An 8,218-nucleotide genomic window follows, 5' to 3' on the forward strand; every position below is an offset into this window, starting at 1 on the left:
TACAAAAGACTAATCTTATAGAGGCTATGGCACTGAAAACAAATTCCTGAGTATCTTTGGGAAGAAAGTCTACCTCATTCAACAGGAACAATAAGGAAGAAAGATAACTTGATCCCTTGAAAGATAGAAATCATTTCCCAATATTCTTGGCATCTGGCTGCTCTAAATTTGGAAGAATAAATACTCCTCCTTTACTCTAAGGAGCCCATCTGTGCTTTCTAAATCGAACCCAAACTAGTCTACTAGAGTTCTTGCTGGTCTGTCAGCTTAGACAGACTGGAACTCTGCAATGTAATGAAATGCTATGAGCTCTGTACAAACTACCTTCATTGAGGATTAACAGTCAATTGTTTCTAAGTTTTCTCTGCACTTGTATCCCCTTGTAGCTGCGTTACACTGCCTCACACCCTGGGTCCATCAGCATCAGTATTGTCCACTCAGACTGACAGTGGCTTTCCAGGACCTCAGACACAGGTCTATTCACATCATCTACTGCTTTGTCCTCTGAACTGGAGATGGTGGGAATTGAACCCTAGACTTTCTGCATGCGAAGGAGATGCTCTACCACTGAGCTATGGGCTCTCCCCAATACACTGTTCAGCAGAAAACCAACTAAAAAGTGTTAAAAGAGGGCTTTGGTCTGCTGGATCAGGCCAGTGGTCCATCAAGACCAGCATCCTGTCTCACACTGGCTGACCAGTTCTTCTGGAGGACCAGCAAGAAGGCATAGAGGCCGAGGCCTTCATAAGAACCTCAAAAGAGCCCTGCTGGATTAGACCAATAATCCATCTAGTGCAGAGTCCTGTCTCACACTGTGGCCAACCAGTTCGTCTGGACAGCCAACAACAGGTAATAGGGGCTGAGGCCTTCCCCTGATGTTGCCTCCTGGCTCTGGGATTCAGAGGCTTAGTGCCTCTGAATGTGGAGGTTCCCCTCAGTCACCATGGCTAATAGCCATTGATAGACTTATTCTCCATGAACCTATCTAATCCCCGTTTAAAGCTGTTTATTCCTGTGGCTATCACTACTATGTCCTCTGGCAACGAATTCCACATTTTAATTATTCTCTGTGTACAGTATTTCCTTTTGCCTATCCTGAACCTGCTGCCCATCAGAAGAAGAAGAGCGGGTTTTAAAACCCGCCCTTCACTACTCGAAGAAGTCTTGGAGCAGTTTACAATCACCTTCCCTTCCTCTTCCTACGGCAGACACCGTGTGAGGTAGGTGGGGCTGAGAGAGCTCTGAGAGAACTGCAACTGCCCCAAGGTCACCCAGCTGGCTGCACTTGGAGGAGTGAGGAATCAAACTCAGTCCCCCAGATTACAGTCTGCTGTTCTTAACCACTACACCAAGCTGGCTCTCTTCAGCTTCATTGGATGCCCTCAAGTTCTAGTATTTTGGGAGAGGGAGAAAAATGATTTGTTATTGTGTGATCCTCTCAAGCAGGGCTATTTTTGGGCAGGAACGCACAGGAACGGAGTTCCGGCTGGCTCCCAAGTTGGCCACGCCCAGCAGGAACTCATTAGCATAATAGGCCACACCCAACAGCAGAAAACTCATTAGGATTGGCTACATTAGGGGTTTGTGGCCTAACATGCAAAGGGGTTCCTGCTACAAAAAAAGCCCTGGGTTTTGACAACAAACAAGGTAAACAGAATAAAAAGCAAGAGGTGGGTGTGGCTGGATGAGCACACTTCTGGTAACATGGGGGTGTGGCCTAATATGTTAATATGCTGTGCTGTCATGGGTGTGGCCTAATAGGCTAATGAGTTCCTGCTGTTGGGTGTGGCCTATTATGCTAATGAGTTCCTGCTGGGCTTTATCTACAAAAAAAGCCCTGCTCTTAAGTATGAACCGGCTGGCAGTTTTAGTTAGGTGTAAAGCGTTAGTGACTTGGAGTGAACTTCATCAACTGAGACTGTGGAAACACACTTGCCTTTAAGGGGCCACAAGGCTGACTTTGGAGTTTGCTGCAACATGCCAACGTGGCCAGAATGGGTACCAGTTGGGGGATTCACTCTTATGCAGGCCAAGTTTCTGGCAGGGCCAGAAACTGGTGACTTCTTACTTATGTTTCTCCTTTGCTGCCACCCCAACCTGGATAGCCCAGGCTAGCCTGATCTCAACAGATCTCAGAAGCTAAGCAGGGTCCGTGCTGGCTAGTATTTGGATGGGAGACCTCCAAGGAAGTCCAGGGTCACTACACAGAGGCAGGCGATGGCAAATCACCTGCGAAATGTCTCTTGGCTAAAAAAAAAGTCTAGCTCATCACTTAGGGGTGCATAATGCTAAAAGAGCTTGGATTTCTGGCTGCCAGACAATCTTAGGATCTCCTGGCTATACAAGGCCATACGATAATTAATTACTTAATTATTTGGGTGCCCGCACTTGTGCACTTTTAGCCTTTTGATACTGTCCATGGGGTTTTCTTGGCAAGTATACTGGAGTGGGTTGCCATTTCCTTCTCCAGGGGATCATGCTTGGTCTGAGTTCTCTGCTGTGGCCTGTCCGTCTTGGGTGGCCCTCCACGGCATAGCCCACAGCCTCATGGAACCACACAAGCCCCCTTGCCACGACAAGGCAGTGATCCATGAGGGGGCACTCACTGGAGAAGACCCTGATGCTGGGAAAGATTGAAGGTCAAAGAAGACGGGGACGGCAAAGGATGAGATGGTTAGACAGTGTCATCGATGCAATGAACATGAAATTGAGCAAACTTCAGAGGACGGCGGAAGACAGGAGGGCCTGGCGTGATCTGGTCCATGGGGTCGCGGAGAGTCGGACTCGACTGTGCGACTGAACAACAAAACTTCTGCACTGCCGCTGCAGGCTTGTGGGTGCTTGATCTGTGATCCCAGCTGTGTGTGCTGCCGAGTGCTGCTGGAGAAGGGTGGTACACGAAAGCATCGGGCTTCCCAGTGGCCATGGTAGTGGCACCCCTAAAGGTAAAGGTTTCTCTTGCTCAAAAGCCACTCTAGGGGCAGTGCTCATCTCAGTTTCCAAGCCGAAGAGCCAGCACTGTCTGAAGACGTTTCCGTGGTCATGTGGCCAGCATGACTAGACGCCAAGGCGCATGGAACACTGTTACCTTCCCGCCAAAGGGGTACCTATTTATCTACTTGCAATTTCTTGCTTTCGAACTGTTAGGTTGGCAGGAGCTGGGGCCAGAGACGGGAGCTCACTCTGTCACTCTTCCACAGCCAATGGCATCTCTCACTGCACCCAATCCCCAACACCTTCAGGGAAAGGGCATGTAGGCAGCATGGACAGCTGCGACCGCAGGTGGTGGGAGAACTTGCTAGTGGGCAAGAGAATGATGCACAAGCAAGCAGGGGCATGTGGGTGTTGGGCAAGAAAGGGGGCCAAGTAGTGGGCAGAGCAACAGACTCTAATCTGGGAGAACTGGGTTTCATTCCCCGTTCTTCCACATGCAGCCAGCTGGGTGGCCTTGGGTCAGACACAGTTCTCTCAGAGCTGTTCTGAGCAGTTCTCTCGGAGCTCTCTCAGCCCCACCTACCTCACAGGGGGGTCTGTTGCAGGGAGAGGAAGGGAAGGAGATTGTAAGCCCCTCTGAGACGCCGAGTGAAGGGCGGGGTATAAATCCAACTCTTCTTCTTTCTAACCAGGGCCCCTGAAAATCTGGAACACACCTCGGTCTTACGGGTCGTACTTCCCTGAATCGAAAGCGAAAAGGAGTTGCGTTCAGCCCCTGAATCTAGACGCACTTTAGCTTTTAAAAGGCTGGTTAAAATTGGTGTGATGTTCCATGGGGAGGGTGTGTGTGACTTTGCCTTCCCTGCTTCAGCAGCCTGCGTTGCTTCCTCTTGGTTAGCAAACCCTTCCCCACGCTGCACCCTTCTGGAGTAGATCAGGTTTCCCTTTGGAGGACATGTGAATAATGGATGAAGGGCGATGATGCCGAGAGGCCTGGAGAGCTTCCCATGGCGATGGAAGCGCATCTTGCAGCATCTTTTATGGGAGGGGACCTGCTGAGGAGTATCCAGATGCGTGACTTGGTAGGAAGGGGGGGGGGCGTGTCCTGCAAACCTCAAGGAGACATTCTGATTCGGCCAGTCCCTCATTTTGAATATAAGAGCTTTATTCTGTACCCAACTTGCCCTTTCACCTTCCTTTCCTGCCCACTGCTTTGGGCTTGCCCTGAAAATGTGCAGGAGGAGACTTTCTGGGCTTCCCATCGCCAGAGCTGGATCGCTGACCGCATTGCTCTAGTTTTCAGCTAGCATTGCCACTGGAAGCCTTCCTGATCCTCGGAGCGGTGGAGGTTAGGACCCTGTGGAGCCGTCTGCTGCTTTCTCACCTGGACCCGGTTCAGCCCTTTCCATCTGCCTGTCTGTGCTGTCTGGGGTTCCCCAGCGCTTTGCACCAGCCATGTATAGGTCCTACCAGCCTCTCTTTCCTGCAGCCAGCAGGTACCTGCAAGAGAAATGGGACCAGGCCAGTTATCAGGAACACCGCAGAAAGGTACGAGGGAAGCTTCCAAGGCGGGGTGGTGGTAAGATTTAGGGTGCCTTGTTGCATTCAGTTTGTGCCTCACCTGTACCCTCAAGGTAGGCCAGCGGGAGTGAGAGGCAGCCAGGCATGGGGACACTCGGCCTTCCCACAGCCAGAAAGGAGTGATCGCTCAATTGAAGAAATATTATTTGCATGCAAATATATGAGGTCTAGTTCCAGCTTCTGCCAACCTAGCAGTTCAAAAACAAGAAATTGCAAGTAGATAAATAGGTACCACTTCGGTGGGAAGGTAACAGCGTTCCGGGCGCCTTGGTGTTTAGTCATGCCGGCCACATGACCACGGAAACGTCTTCGGACAGCACTGGCTCTTCGGCTTTGAAACGGAGATGAGCACCGCAACCCTAGAGTCGGACTCGACTGGCTTTCGAGCAAGGGAACCTTTACCTTTTTATTATATGAGGTCTCTGTTAAAATTCCTGCAGTGAATAGACTTTCCATTGCTCTGCGGGGGTGGGAGAGAAGGCAGGGTCCCTGTTTGATGGGGTGTGTGTCACGGAGCGGTTATTAGCAAGCATTTTAGGGGGGAAGCGCTCCCTCCCGCGCGGCTCAAAGTGAATGCCTCTTCTAAATCTGCCAGGTTAAAAGCTCCATAAGGGGACTTTCTAGTGAACCCAAGGGACTTTAATTCATTAGCAGATGAAAGGATGCATCCCCTAATTAAATTTGCATACCGAGTTGGCTTGATCTTGTCAGATCTCAGAAGCTAAGCAGCCGGCCCGGCCCTGGCTAGCATTGAGATGAGAGTCTACCCAGGAAGTGCAGGGCTGCAAGGCAGAGGCAGGCAGTGGCAAACCCACCTCTGTTCGTCTCTTGCCCTGACCTGGATCAGGCTAGCTGGATCCCCAGGCTAGGCTAGCCAGATCTCATCAGGTCCTGGTGTTGCCTCCTGGTGCTGGGATTCAGAGGCTGACTTTGGCGCTGGGGGGGGGGGGCAACGGTGGGAGGGCTTCTCCCTGGTGGTGGACCTCCTGATGGCGCCTGCTGGAGCTCCTGACGGCACCTGGTATTTTTGGCCACTGTGTGACACAGCGTGTTGGACTGGATGGGCCCCTGGCCTGATCCAACATTGGCTTCTCTTATGTTCTCTCATGACTTTTATTTGCGCCCAGCCTTCTCCCCGTTCCCTCACCTGTGTGCTGGTCTCTCTCTCTCTCTCCTGCCTGCAGGTAGAGCTGGCTGTCCCAGCTGTCGACACCACAGCTCTCCCAACACCTCTGCATCTGCAGGTGAACCTGAAGAAAATGCAGGTAGAGCGTTTTGCACAGGGTTGGATGCTTGCAGGGACCACCGTAACACAGAAGGTGCTGTTCCCAAGGGATTAGAACATCCCCCAGAAATGGTTATTCCCATCCCATCTCTCGCGTGTACAGCTCAAGGCACGTGCAGTCAAGGGACGTGTGAACGTACACGGGTTCACCATGGGAGAGTGCATGATAGCTGCGCTATAGCATTCTTTGGCAACTAGATTGGCTTGTTCGCACAGGATAATCCAGTTGCAATCGATGGCTATAGCACAACAATATCTGGTAGGGGAAATGTGATGTCTGGCTTGGCCTTCAGTTTTAAAATAAAGTGCAAGTCCGCCAGTTTTAAAATAAAGTGCAGTTCTTCCTCCTGCAGGGTGAAGATCAGCTCCTGACAGGGGGCGAAGGGGTGTGCATGTGCAATGATCAGGAAAGTGCAGGAGAAGGTTAAATTTCCCTCCTGCAGAAAAGTTATTCCAAATGCTGTTTGCATTAAAAAAAAACCAAGCTTGGAGAGACTCTGTTTGCAGAGCACTTGCCTCACCTATAGCTTGAGAATTAGAATTCGGTGGAACAGTCTTCAAGCCCAAGACCCTGAAGCTCTGAAGCCTGGCATCTCTTTTCTGGAACTGACACGTTGTTCCTTGCCAGCTGGTAGGTTTGCGAACTCTAGGTTGGGAAATACCTGGAGATTTTGGGGGTGGAGCCCAGGGTGGGAGGGGTTTGGGGGAAGGGAGAGGCCTCAGCTGAGTACAGTGCCACAGAGTCCACTATCCAAAGCAGCCATTTTCTCCAGGGGAACTCTCTCTTTTGCCTGGAGATCAGTTTTAATCCCAGGAGATCTCCAGGCCCCACCTGGAGGCTGGCAACCCTACCAGCTGGTCATCTTTGACAACTGTCTTTTTGGACTGCACTCAAGCCAGGTTTGGGAAAGGTTGCCACAAAGCAATCACGGGGGGGGGGGAGTGGGCAATGAGGGGATAACTCCACATGGACGCTCCAAAAGCACCTGTCGCAGCAGGGGTGCCAGACTGGAGCAAAATCGTTGTGCGGAAGCAACCCGGGTTCTGAGGAACATCCCTGACTTCCATATGTTTCCTTAATGCTACACCAAGGGTGCACCCTGAAGTCCAATGCCATTTATGGGCTGACATAAGCCTGGGAGATACGGTTCAGACCTTCCTTTCCACCTCCTGCCTAACCCTGCTGTGTTTCAGCTGGAGAAAGAACGCCAGGCTGCCCGGGACCGAGATAATCTCCTCCACTATGCCAGGCTGGGGGGCATCAGGCGATCCCAGGGGAGAGTGGACAACTGGAACTTCTACTGCAGGCGCAGGTCTGTGAAGGGGGGAGGGGCGGAGCAGCCGGGGACTGAGAGGCGGGTTAAGGGTCCCAGCGTGCTCCCAGCTCAGGAGGAAAGGTAATGGCCAAAGGGCTTCCTGGTGGCTGCTGCAAAGGCTTTGGTTTTCCCGCCCCACTGAAGTGGTGCTGATGAGTCAACAACTTGGGTAGCTAAAGTTACTGCCATCTTCACTTGCACCTGTCCAGTGCTCCCTCTAAGCCGTGGAGTCCTGTGAGCAAAAACTCTACTTTGTGTTAAAGTTGTGAGTTAAAAGTTGTGAGCGAGCGATTTTACTACTGCATCAATTGGTATGCTCTGGAGCCATCCTTCCTGAGCTAAGACAAAAATGCGTGAGCTGGAGGCTAAAAAAACGTGAGCTACCTCACACTGACTCAGCTTAGAGGGAACACTGCTGTTTGGAAACAGACAGATTCCCGTGTTCTCTTTGTACCATCTTTATGGGTTCAAGGCAGTGTGCGTGGGGGTTAGGGTTGTTTTCCAGTTAGGGCTCCAATGAGCAGGATGGTAAGAACCAGTGAGGGAAAACCATGACAGTACCCAGGGCTATTTTTCTGCAGGAACGCACAGGAACAGAGTTCCGGCTAGCTCCTGAGTTGGCCACGCCCAGCAGGAGCTAATTAGCATAACAGGCCACACCCAACAGCAGAAACCCATTAGAATTGGCTACATTAGGGGGGGGTGTGGCCTAACAGGCAAAGGAGTTCCTGCTACAAAAAAGCCCTGGGTTTTGACAACAAACAAGGTAAACAGAATAAGAAGCAAAAGGTGGGTGTGGCTGGATGACCACACTTCTGGTAACATGGGGGTGTGGCCTAATATGCTAATGAGCTGTACTATCAGGGGTGTGGCCTAATAGGCTAATGAGTTTTTGCTGTTGGGTATGGCCTATTATGCTAATGAGTTCCTGCTGGGCTTTTTCTACAAAAAGAGCCCTGACAGTACCACTTGAGAAGATCTACCTATCCATGCCCTGCATCACCTGAATAGAAGGCCGCAAATATATAATCGTAGTGGGCCAGTGGGCTCAAATAAGAGTAAGTGAGGGAGTCTACTGTTAACATGGCTTTTGTGCCTTAAG

Source organism: Gekko japonicus, unplaced genomic scaffold (assembly GCF_001447785.1).
Source record: "Gekko japonicus isolate JY-2015 unplaced genomic scaffold, Gekko_japonicus_V1.1 scaffold150, whole genome shotgun sequence".
Lineage (NCBI taxonomy): Eukaryota > Metazoa > Chordata > Lepidosauria > Squamata > Gekkonidae > Gekko > Gekko japonicus.